Here is a 12457-nt window from a genome sequence, read left to right as displayed (position 1 = left end):
CCCGGCTCTTTAGGTTTCAATGTTCTTGATTGCAGCGGGATGTGAGCTGAACTGGATGAAGCTGCTGGATGACTCATCTTTTGGACCAGCTTTTTAAAGCCCATCCACAATTAGTCAGGGGTATTGCCCTGTTTTCTCAAGTATAGGTGGTCGTGTTAATCGAACCGGCATGCTAATTGGGATGCATCTGTCCTTGTAATCAAGGGCAGCTACCTGGATAACTGCAGTAGACATGTCGGCTATAGGAAAGTGCTTTGTAAAACATTTAATGGGTCACAACAGACCATTGCCCCAACACACCACCTTTTTCTAAATCTGCAGTAGAGCCAAAAAAGCCTTGCACATAGTCCACTTTTTGGAAAATTCAGCCATCTTCACTGTCAGCACACACAAACCACATTTATTAACCTGCTAAATTAATCAGAGTAAGCCAAGGCACTAAAAGCCACTGAATAAGTTTTATTTGTATAGTTTTATTGGATCTCTATTTTCTAATTTAGTTTGGTTTTTATTTTTTGCTCTCTTATTTGGATTTATTTTTTTGTTCTTTATATTGTTTACATAATCGATAGCAATTTTTCTCAGGACCATATATCGCTAGGAATATCATTATCTAGTGGCTTTTTTCTATTTAATTTATTTTCCTATTTTATTATTTCAGGGTTTGTTTAATATAATTTATATCTAAATTTATATATATATATATATATATATATATATATTTTTTTTTTTTTTTTTTTTTTTTTTTTTATTGGAATCACGAAAATGTATTTAACTTTAATCCAATTATATTTTATATTTATTCTTATTTTATTTAATGAAAATGTTTCAGTTAGCTTTAACTACACTGCTGAAGGTCTCTTTGTGATCGCCCACATGTGCTGATTTCAGGGGCCCCGTCTCTGTTTTAATCAGGGGTGGGAAGGTGGGCGAGAGGCCTGGATGCTGGTAAGCTTTGAGGAAGCTTCTGGATCCGGTCGTGGGCTTCTATTGATGAAGACTTTGATCCATTGTGCTCAGTTCCCTCTTTAGAGCGCATGTGTTAGAGATATTCGTAGAACACCATGCCAGTTATAATTACATTAACTGAACAGTAGCGGAGGGAAGTCTCAAAGGTAACATTTCTTAAACTCACATTACACATGTTGCCATTACAACATGTTGTATTAACAATAGCTCTTTCCTTTGTGCATTCACAAGATCTCGCTCCAGGAGTTTCTTTGACATCTGGGACGTTTTTGGCCTTGAGTTTTCCAGGCTAATCATGCCTTACCTAACGACCTGGCACGATCTGATCTAAGTCATTGATTTCAGTGATGAATTAGGCTAGTTTTTGAAAAATGAGGAAAGGATCTGAAGATTACTAGATTAATTTCCATCACGCTTCCAGCTCAGCCTGGCCTGAGAGCTGTGCTTCAGTTAGAATGGACACTCATAAATAAGGCTATTACTGCAATCAGAAGGAAATATGAAAAAGGTGGACTTTCATCTGTTAAATGTTAGTATAGGACAGCTTTTATTATGAGGGAAAATGAACCCAAAATTGAGGGTCTCACTAGCAGGCAGAGAGATCCCATGCTCACTGTAGATCAGTCATCAAATTTACTAGTACTGTATTTATAGTTATAGAAGATTTTGGAATGAAAACGGGTTCTCTGCTTTTTCTCACTTTGAAATGTTTCGGAGGCTTAAGCCAAATTAAAATAAATACATTTTCTAAATACAACTTCACGCATACACGAAAAATAATCTTTGCTTAAGAAAAGCAATAATTTTCAGATGCCTCTTGGTTTGATGTTTACTTACTAATCAAATTTTAAAAACTGAAGTGTCTAAATGCTTTTAGGAATCACTGTGTTTCAGGGTTGCTGGGTCTGGGTAACAAAACCAGCCCAATCATGGCCAAAACTAGCCCAATTGTTTTCTGGGGTAATATGGCTATAAAAATCACTCCAAAAATGTGTTTTGGAGGTCAGAACCTCCTTCCAGGGGGTTCCACCTTGGTCGAAGTCACATTCCAGGGGGGCGGGGGGTTTGGTTTCAACCTGTGGACTGAAAACACAACCCGCGGTAGCAGTATAAAAGTAGCCAAATTCCGCAGGGAAACCGCAAACTTGGCAACTCTGCTATGTGTTGTTTGAATACACTAAATCCTTGAATGCTATGCAAATAGAAACAATTTTTTTGGGGACAAATAAATATTTGGCACTTGCCTGACCTATAATTGGAATTTTAACATGTCTAAAGCCCTGTGTCTCAATTTTTGCACAATTAAAAAATTATACAGCATACTAATTATGCTGTTTTCCCCTTGTTTCTCATATATTTATTGTCTTGCCCTCAAGCAATGTGTTTCACTTGGCAAATCCTGTGTAATCATCAAGTTACTGAGACATGTCTTAATGTTGTTCCATTTTCTTTTTTTTTCTTTCTTTTTTTTAGTTTGCTGTGTTCATAGGTATTGATTTTCAGCAAATGGCCTTACTTCTGTTTGCCAGGCGAGGATCTTACTGTGAGAATAATGTGAAACTAACCAGATGATCTGCTCAAGCATTTACCCAAACAAAGTTGATGAGCCGTCGGTAAATCAGTGGCTCTTTGGCTTGCGATCTCTGACCACCAGCCGCATCCAGTAGACTCCGTTACCAATGTGGAGACACGAAAATAGTAGCTGGCCTGACAATAAATCAGACCGTTTTGTCTGATTTATTGCTAGTCCTTCACTAAATAGAGTTTATCAGTATTTTTAAAATTAGTGAGGGGTCATGCGAATGATCTTCTGGTATTTTATGAAATAGACCATATAAGGTTTATCAGTCTTTTAGCGAATTCCGATTTAGGCAATGTTGATTTGTGAACAGACAAAAAAAAAAAAAAAAGTTTTCTAATCTTCACATTTCTCTAGTAGCAATTAAGTGTCACAGTCTTTTACGCCCACATTCCAGCTGTTGCCATTAAAAAAATAAAAATTAATATACCATTAGTTCACCAGGATTTGTTGTAGCTCTCCAGAGAGGAGCCATGAAAAACATCAGTAGAAGAACATCTCAGGTTGACATCCCTGTGGACCCCAGAGTCAGGGTGACCATAAAGAGACCCCCCCCCCCCCCCATGTCCTGATGAAGAGAGGTCAGAGGTCATGAGGAGCATGGATATGTCCATTCCCTAAGGGGCTGAAGGGTAATGGAATGGCAGATTCAGGCCAAACTGAGCAATTTGCACTTGTCCCATCTGAACATGGAAAAAAAGAGAAAACCGAAGTAAGCACTATAACGACTGTTTGGAAGACTGCTATAATGTGAAACATTGAACATATTAAAATGTGTGTGATACTACTTTTAAAAATCAGTATGTTTATATATATATATATATATATATATATATATATATATATATATATATATATATATATATATATATATATATATTGCAAAATTTTACCATTTTAACTGTCATAAATATTTAATTGTATTTCTTTTTTTTTATTCGCCCAATCTAATATGCCCGATCGGCATATTTGAATGATTCCTGAATGATAAAGTGAAATTGAAGACTGGAGCAATGAAAAATTAGCTTTGCTGTTACATGCATAAATGACATTTTAACATATTAAAGCAGATAACAGTTTTTAAAATTATAAATTATAATTAACTTTTTTGTGAAAATAGTTTATATGCATATACAGTCTTTTCTACATGGTTGTTTTTTCTGTTTTTTTAAATGCCACTTGAAATGAAATCTTTTCCATTTCCATTTTACCAGTGCATCATGATTTTACAGACCCAACATAGTACCAGCATTGGTGTACATGCATTTATATTTCCATGAAGCCAACATTATCCTAAATTATAAGCTTAACATTGATTGCAAATTCCTAAACAGACTTGTGACCCATTTTAATGTCATGACCCACCAGTTAAGAAGCACTATAGAGTGTTATGGGCTGTTTGCCAGGATCAGTGTGCTGTCTGGTCTGGTTATGGGCTCTTCACCTGTCACCTGTCAATCTGTCATCATGAATGAGAAACCCCTCCCACTCCTACAGTCTGTAACAGGGACAGATGTTTACTAACCCTTACCATTGCTGTTTGAGCATTGTGTTTGATAGAGTTAACATGTTCAAACATCCTTATTCTTCACTTTTGCTTACATTCAATTGGTGTTTGTGTGTCTGAATAAATTCTGAGTGTGCAAATAAACATTATATGTTTGACAGCATGCTCTAGGGACAGCAGAGGTCTAGATGTGCTTGCAGTCTGTCTGTTGTTAATCAGATGCATTGGTCTCCAAGCTGATTTTCCTCCCAACCTCCTTCAGGCCGTATAACAATAGAGCCAGGAGCCCTCTTTACCCTTCAGACTGCAGCCCAACATCCAGATAACCTGCTTACAGTGCTTCAACCCACATGGAAATGGCTGTTTTATTGCCATCATCAAGCCATTGTTATCCCTTTGTGAGGCTTTTTATGGTTTAGTCAACTTTTACAGTATGCAGAGAGTCTGGTATTTACGTTGTGAGTCTCTTTAGAGATTTTCCTTCGTCTCCCCTGCCTCCCATCCGTCTGCACGTCTGTCTTCTCGCTAATGAAAACCGTCAGCTACCAGCATTTTTAGGCCCAGCAAATATGATGTGATGTTTCTTTCCATTTATTTTATACCACAAATTATATGTAGCGTATTAAATGTGATGTTTGTTTCCATTTTACTCCTTGAGGAGATTTCTGTGGCGCTGGCAGTAATTAACAGTTAGTATTCTGTCTTTTCTCATTAGTTTTCAAGTCTGGAAAATATCCAAACAAAATCTGATTCTTGAGTACTGGAACAAACCAGACTATAAGACTGAAGACATTCAAGTTATGAATCATAGTAGGGAGTGTCTCCTACTTTTAATTAATATATATATATATTTTTTAATATTCACAAACATTCAAAATGTGTATTTTCTCGCCAGTGGCTCAAAAAGTATCAACACTTACAAAAAAAAAGATCAAATAAAAAAATAAAATTAAAACAATAATAAATAAAATTAAAATATAAAATAATACAATATTTATTATGAAAATGTGCTAATATTGCACTCATTTTTATAAATATATTAATACATTTATTTATTTATTTATTTATCTCTATAATACTACTTTTACTAGGACTATCACTATCACTACTACTAATTGGTAAAAAATAAGGGAAATAAATGATTAGATAGATAGATAGATAGATAGATAGATAGATAGATAGATAGATAGATAGATAGATAGATAGATAGATAGATAGATAGATAGATATATTTTGCATTATATTAAAATGGCCCATGTGTGTCTCACTTGTATCTTATTATATATAATATTTGATTAATATCATAAATAAATGTGTAAATATAAAAATTAATATCATAAATCAGAAATTGTATGGCAACATTTAACTACTGGCAGATAAAGTTGTGGAGCATCTTTTATTATTATTATTATTATTATTATTATTATTATTATTATTATTATATGTATAGATTAATTCAAATTTTTTTGTCTGTGTCTCAACTAATCATTTACAATCTGCCTTCCAGCTTTCCCACATCAAGTGCATTCAAATGAGCCACAGTGACATAGGGGCTTCTGGGATGTATTGATGCCCAGGTGATGAAGCTGATCCTGGGGGGATAGAGAGATAGATCTGCTTTATCTGCTCACCCCTCCAGCGCCACTAACCACAATCAGAGCCACCGTGAGCTGCTTCAACTCTGGAAGAGCAATGAGACCCTGGAGACCAACCAAGCTATCCCTTTGATCTGAGAAAGAGAAAAACAGAGCGAAAGAGGGAAGGTCCTCGTATTGCCCTGGCCCTTCAGGAGAGGTCATAAAAACTGTCTCCATTAGGCAGACGCTTCAATCTCGGCACCAATATTTACTTTAAAGGCCTTCATCAGTGAGATCATTCTAGACTGAGTGTCTCTGTTTGGCCGTCTGTTGCATTTGAGATACAATTACTAAAGTGTTTGCATGATTTCCATTAATGCTGTGTTAAAACGTGTTTAAAGGTCTGGGATGCAATCAAAGCTGCAAAGAGCAAATTATATCCAGAGCCCAAATATGTTAGACTAAATGACTTTTTTCTTCTTCTTGTCTCAGAGCCTTTCTAGGTAATAACTAACCTTTTAATTAAAGATAAAAGTTTTTAATTTATATTTATAAATGGAAGATAAGGCAGGGTGATGACCTCATATATTTTTATCAGATTTTCATTAAATGCGAATGTTAGGGGTTGGATTTAAAGGTGAGATTATCAGATACTTGTGTGTGTGTGTGTAATATTGAAGATTAAGACTGGGATGTGTGTGTAAAAATCTGAGATCAGATTGATTTATATTTATTTTTTATGATATCTTGAAATAGACAAAGTTATAGAAATGTTATAGGGCATACAACAAATATTTAGATTTTGCAATATAACATAACATAACATAACATAATATAGTGTAAATAATATTGGTATTTTGCTCAAAATTATGCTCTCACATGTTTGACCCAGCTTCATATTTATAATGTATTGTGTAGATATATCTGACATTGCAACATCCATCTGATATAGACATAAAATGTGAGTGTCTAACATCTTAACCAATTTTTTTATCACACATATATAATAGTTTTTGTGACAATATATTCAGGCTGAAAGAGTGAACCTGGAGCTCATTAGTGTGTGCTGACACGAGGAAACGAGAGTCTGACTTCCATCAGGGCTCTGATAGATCACATCAGCACTGGACTGCACGCAGGTATCGATCAGCCTGGAGGTGTGTGTTTGGGTGTTTGAGTGGCACTGTCGGTCTATACCTTATAATATGGCCCAGTATGAGGCCTGTCTGTGTGCTGCGGTCTGCAAGACTCCCCACCATGGTGTTCAACAAGGCATGAGAGTTCATGTATTGCTCAAATAGAGAGACTTTTAGAGACTAGCAAAGTGTGTGTGCTTGCGTGTGTGTTCGTTGTTCATTTTTTCTAGGAATAAAGCTTAATTACTGTTTCAATTACTGTTTCCTTTCTCGGGAGAGTTTATAACAGAAATTTCAGCATTGCATGTTAGAACTTGCATATTAGTGTGTATTAGCTAAGAATTTCTCCAATTGCACTTAAATATGTGTTTTGTATCTTTTTTTCTTGTGTTTGCAATTATCGGTCAAGTATTCTAGAATGCATGACTCTGATTGGTCCGTCATGTAATTCTGAGGTCGAATTAGGAACAATTGATGATGGACAATTGAATTATTAAAAAAAATAAATGATGAGACAAACTGTTGGTTTGGTCCATGTTTTTGTGGCTTTTGGTTCTTTTTCTGTTGTAGGGCTAGGACTTTGAGATAACTGAAATCATTTGGCAGAGTGTTAAGAAACTGTAATGTGGTCAAGACCTTTCTGGAGCTACTTTAACCTTACCTTCTCCTGAAAAATAGTTCCACTTTAGAATGTTCATCAGCCAATCAGATTCAAGCATGCAACTGTGCTGTGGTAAAACTTGGTGTAACCACACTAAACCGAATTGTCGTTTTAATTTGTATCTATTTTACATTTTGGGTGAATTAGTGGTTAATTTCTTGCATTGCATTGCTATGGACCTTCAATGCTTATTCGCAAAAAAATAAAAAAATAAAATAATAATAATAATTGCCACAAAATTGCCACTTTTGTAAAATTGTTACATTCTGATGAGATTGTGTGGACTAAACCGATCGCAGGCTTTCGCAGCTGACAGCTGATTTCTTGACTGTTGTGCAAGCGATAACTTCTAGTAGTCATACAACTCATATGAAATCAGTATTTCATATCCATTTATTTATTTGGAAAGTAGCTTGTTCATTTTGCGCTCCTGATCACTGGTTTAGTTCGAGGTTTATTTTGTGATATCAAACTGTATATTATCCCTACTATTTGTGTCGATGTCAGTTAGCCGGGACTCACACTAGGAACACCCAAATACACTGTTATCAGGGGTAATAGAGCTCTGTCAGGGGCAAGGAAGGGGGTGGAGGAAGAGACAACCCTCCCCCGACAACACAGACACATGTGAGAGGAGCAATCTGAGCTTATCGCCGTCCCACATAGTCCCTTGAGTCTGATTATTCCCATCTCAACCCCCAAACTGTATTTTTACTCAGGCCTACAGGATAGACACATGTCAAAACATCAAAACATGGTGAAAAGGGGTTAGAAATAAGAGGAAATATGAAATTTTTCAAGGTTACTTCTTACAGTCTGGAGCCAGTTCAGTCTAGATTTATTGATTGAACTTTATATTGTGTCTGTTCTATTGAGTCAATACATTAAAAGGTTAATAATGTCCAAGATTGATCCCGAATGAAATTGAGAGGAGAGCCTGACGGCTAAACTCATAATAGACATCTACACTTGAGGTTTGGGTTATTGGAAATTGTTTTATCACCAATAATTTATCATCCGCTTGTATTAGCATCTCCAGTTTTTACAGTGCATCAATGCTTTGTTAAACCCTGAGACTTTTCTCAGTGTCTTTATTAGCAAAACATGTGTTGGAACAGCAGGATTTTATCTCGGTTAAGCTCTTGGAAACAACACTGGAATATCAGCATCCCACCTGGCCTCTGAACCTGCTACTTGCTGGTGTCATGTCCAATTTCCTTTCTGCTTTCTCTCCTGTTGGCTCCTGAATTGTCCATCTGCTGGAAATATGTCTGTCAGTCATGTGGCACATATACACTACCATTCAAAAGTTTGGGGTCAGAAAGAGGTTGGCTTTTTTTTTCTTCTTTCTTCAAGAAATGCATACTCTTCTCTCAGGAGAAGGATGTGCTGAAAGTAAAGACATTTATAATGTTGCAGAAGATGAAAACAATGTTTTTCAACATCGATAATAATAAATGTTTAGTGAGCAGCAAATCAGCATATTAGAATGATTTCTGAAGGATCAAGTGACACTGAAGACTGGAGTAATGATGCAAAAAATTACAGCTTTGCAATCAGTTACAATAATATATATATATATATATATATATATAAACATCATATAAAAGTGCATTTCTATATGATACACACACATAAATATATTGCCAGCTTCCTCACTACTAACTGTGTGTTTAGCCGAGGATTCATGGCATCCTCTGATGTGACCTGAGATAATCATAGAACACTACCTTAAAACAAATGCACACACTCCGTGTGACCCTCTCTCTTGCTGACAGGTCTGTCAATGGCCCACGATCTGAACTGAAGATGACCAGCAGGAATGGCTCCCTGTCCTCGCAATGACCCATGTGTGTGTGTGTGTGTGTGTGTGTGTGAGTGTGTGTGTGTGAAGATGTCCATCTACAAAAGTCCCATCCATGCACTTAATCAAGTTCTAGCTACCAGCTAACACAGTCTGTCTGGAGTAGACACAGGCCAATGTGGACTGTCAGTAATCAGCATGGCATTTAGTCATTCCCTGCCAATTAGTGAAGCATTACCTGCCCTAGGTCAATGGCAGAGCCACACGGAAGCCGGCTGATGAAACCAGAGCGATGTGCACTTCACAGAGGGATCATCACTGCTGTACCACTACTTCAGTGCACAGAGAGGTCAGGCCTGTGCAACGCATGTGAGTGGAACATGTCTGTCAGTGGACTAAAGGGGCGAGTTCTTGAAAATGGAGGATGTTATGGAGAACACAAAAGGTATTCAGGCAAAGGACACCTTGAAAATATTTCATGAGACTTTAACAAAGATGTGTTTGTGTGTTTAGGAGACAGGGACTAGTGGGGAACTAAGAAACAGAGCATGTAGCAGTGTTTTATCAGTTGTGTTTGTGTCTCAGTGTGACTGCCTGGCTGCCCTGTCAGTGACTTTAAGGTTTGTTGGCTAATCAGTCTCATTTTGTCTCATTAGCCGCCTGTGTGGGGCTTCCTTCAAATCGAGGTGATGTATGACCGGGCCAAATAGTCTTCTGGCTGCCCTCAGGGGTGAGACAGGAATGAAACACATGTGTGTGTTAAACAGAAAGGACAGAGAGCACCGTAGGTGCACATTCAACTGGTTACAGGAAATATCATGATAGGTCTCTTTAGTGTGATAAGAGTGTCTTCTAGGCTATAATTTGATTAAAAGGAAAGAAAATGGAGAATTTAATTTAACAGTTTGTATTTTTCAATTAAGCTTTTTCTACAGCTTTTGTAACAATTGTAATTACATTTGAAAATAAATCAAATAATACAAAATAAATTGTAATAATTAGAAAATCACAGTAATATATATATATATATATATATATATATATATATATATATATATATATATATATATATATATATATATATATATATATATATATATATATATATATATATAATCCAAACATAGAAATCTAAATACCACTGTGATGTTATGCTATTCTATCTCTGTACGTTCATTGTATGTCAACAATTGTCCATTTTCTTTTTTTTTTTCTATTTTTCTTTCCCATTGTGAATTTTAGGTAGAAAGAATATGAAAAAACATAAATAAAAAAGTAAATACTAAAATTATATTTCTTATTCTGATTAGTGTGTGTGTGTGTGTGTGCTCATGTTTTTGTGACATATCAAGACGCAACTTTGTATAATGACATGGGTATGACACAGGTATTACAAGGAGAGGGTGACTTATGAGGACTTAGCAAATGTCCCCATTTTTCAAAACGCTTATAAACCATACAGAATGACTTTTTTTTGAGAAAGTAAAAATGCACAAAGTTTCCTGTGAGGGTTAGGGTTAGGTGTAGGGTTGGTGTAGGGCCATAGCATATACAGTTTGTACAGTATAACCATTACGCCTATGGGATGAACCCACTTTTCACAAAAACAAACGTGTGTGTGTGTGTGTGTGTGTGTTTGTCCAATACATTATTACAAATATTATGCAAACACACTGCTCACAGACAGAGTATAGAGAGGTCTCGTTTCTGTTAGTATCAGAAACTAAGACATTTAACCCAGCCCAACACAATATATCGAATCCCAAGCCATCTGCATTTTGTCTGATTTATCTTAAAAATTTCCCTAAAATCATTAGCGCTACTATAATCTGTTTAACTTGGCAGAGGTTTACCAAAATGATCCTGCCGATTTACTCTATTAACACAACCCCCCGTAGGGAGAGTTTTGTTTTCCTTTGTCTTGTTTGTGTTTGTAACGTGCATGATTTATTTTAATGGTTTTTATCAGCGTTTTATTTCAGCGTGTGTTTTTTATCCTGAGAGAGGAAGTTATTGAGAGTGATAAAGGCTAATCTGAGCCCCAGATCTCCATTAAACAGCTCTATTTCCTCACTGAGTGAGTCTGGAAATGGAGCTGCCTTGAAAGAATGCAGAGTGGCCTTAAGGGTACAGATGTGTGTGTGTGTGTGTGTGTGTGTGTTGGTGAACAGGAAAGAAAGACACATTTAAACAAAGCACACAAGAGTGTTTATTCCTGGGAAAGGTGCAGTCTGTTGCAAAGTAAAAGAGCCATTTGGCATCAGAAATGAGCAGACAAACATATAGCGACCACAGCAAGATGAGCCTTGACACCTTTGGACACTTGAAAATTAATACATTTTATAGCATGTAAAAAAAAAAAAATGACTCACTACCATGACATATCAATAAAGAACAGGAAATATGAGTACAAGTTGCACAGTTGTCTTGGAGTTGTGTATCGTAAGGAAGGAGAAAGAAATCTGTAACTTTGATGCTCTAGTTACAGTACATTCAACATGATCCGCTTTGTTATGATCATGCAACTTGCAAAGCTCCAGTTGCAGAAAAATTCAGCAGTAACTTATTTACGGGGAAGAAAACAGGTTCTCAGCAGCAGCATATCATCTACTAACTGATTCACTATCTTCTGCAGATCTGCAGGAACAAAAGCATGTCTAACAAGCAGAAGTATAGAGCCCTTTGAGGAATCAAACACATGTCATATCCTTCGTAAATGCATACGATACGTATTTACTAATGACAGTAAATTACTGTATTTTATGGGCTTAGCTTTTACTTGAAGTCTTCGTAAAGCAATATTTCACCCAAAATTTAGCATTCTATCATCAAGTATTCTCAGTAACTCTTGTTAAATTCATACTTAAAGTAAACAACTTGTCTTGAGGCCTACTGTAAATGTCAATGTATTCCTCATACAAAGTCATACGCCTTCAGAGGTTCTAGAATTTAAAGTTTATGGATAACTTTTTATGGTACTTTTTTGTCTTTTTAGAGCTTGACAGTATAAATCGGCGACATGAGAGCCAGTAAAAGATGACAGAATTTTCATTTTTGGGTGAGTTATTGCTCTACATTTAAAATACAATCGCTCTGAAGTTTAAACATAAACAGATATGGCCAGTCTACATGATCTCCTCATGTTTTTGATCTTGGGATGTAAAAACAAATCCCTTAGACTAGCGGCAGTCACTTTTTCAGTGCCACAAAGATGTGTCTGTGTG

At 36.2% G+C, this 12457-nt stretch overlaps 1 protein-coding gene across 1 annotated transcript in view; it reads left to right on the top strand.

The window, feature by feature from the left end:
* The first annotated feature begins 1231 nt into the window (after positions 1–1231).
* Positions 1232–12457, top strand: part of LOC127969218 (60S ribosomal protein L38) — a 607983-nt gene continuing 596757 nt past the window's right edge. Inside the window, exon 1 of the mRNA XM_052571037.1 lies at positions 1232–1236. The gene's annotated coding sequence lies outside the window, so the exon portion shown is untranslated. The remainder of the gene's footprint in view (positions 1237–12457) is intronic.

The sequence above is a fragment of the Carassius gibelio genome, chromosome B12 (assembly GCF_023724105.1).
Source record: "Carassius gibelio isolate Cgi1373 ecotype wild population from Czech Republic chromosome B12, carGib1.2-hapl.c, whole genome shotgun sequence".
Lineage (NCBI taxonomy): Eukaryota > Metazoa > Chordata > Actinopteri > Cypriniformes > Cyprinidae > Carassius > Carassius gibelio.
The sequence above is the reverse complement of the archived record's forward strand: the minus strand, read 5'-3'. Positions and strand labels throughout refer to the sequence as shown.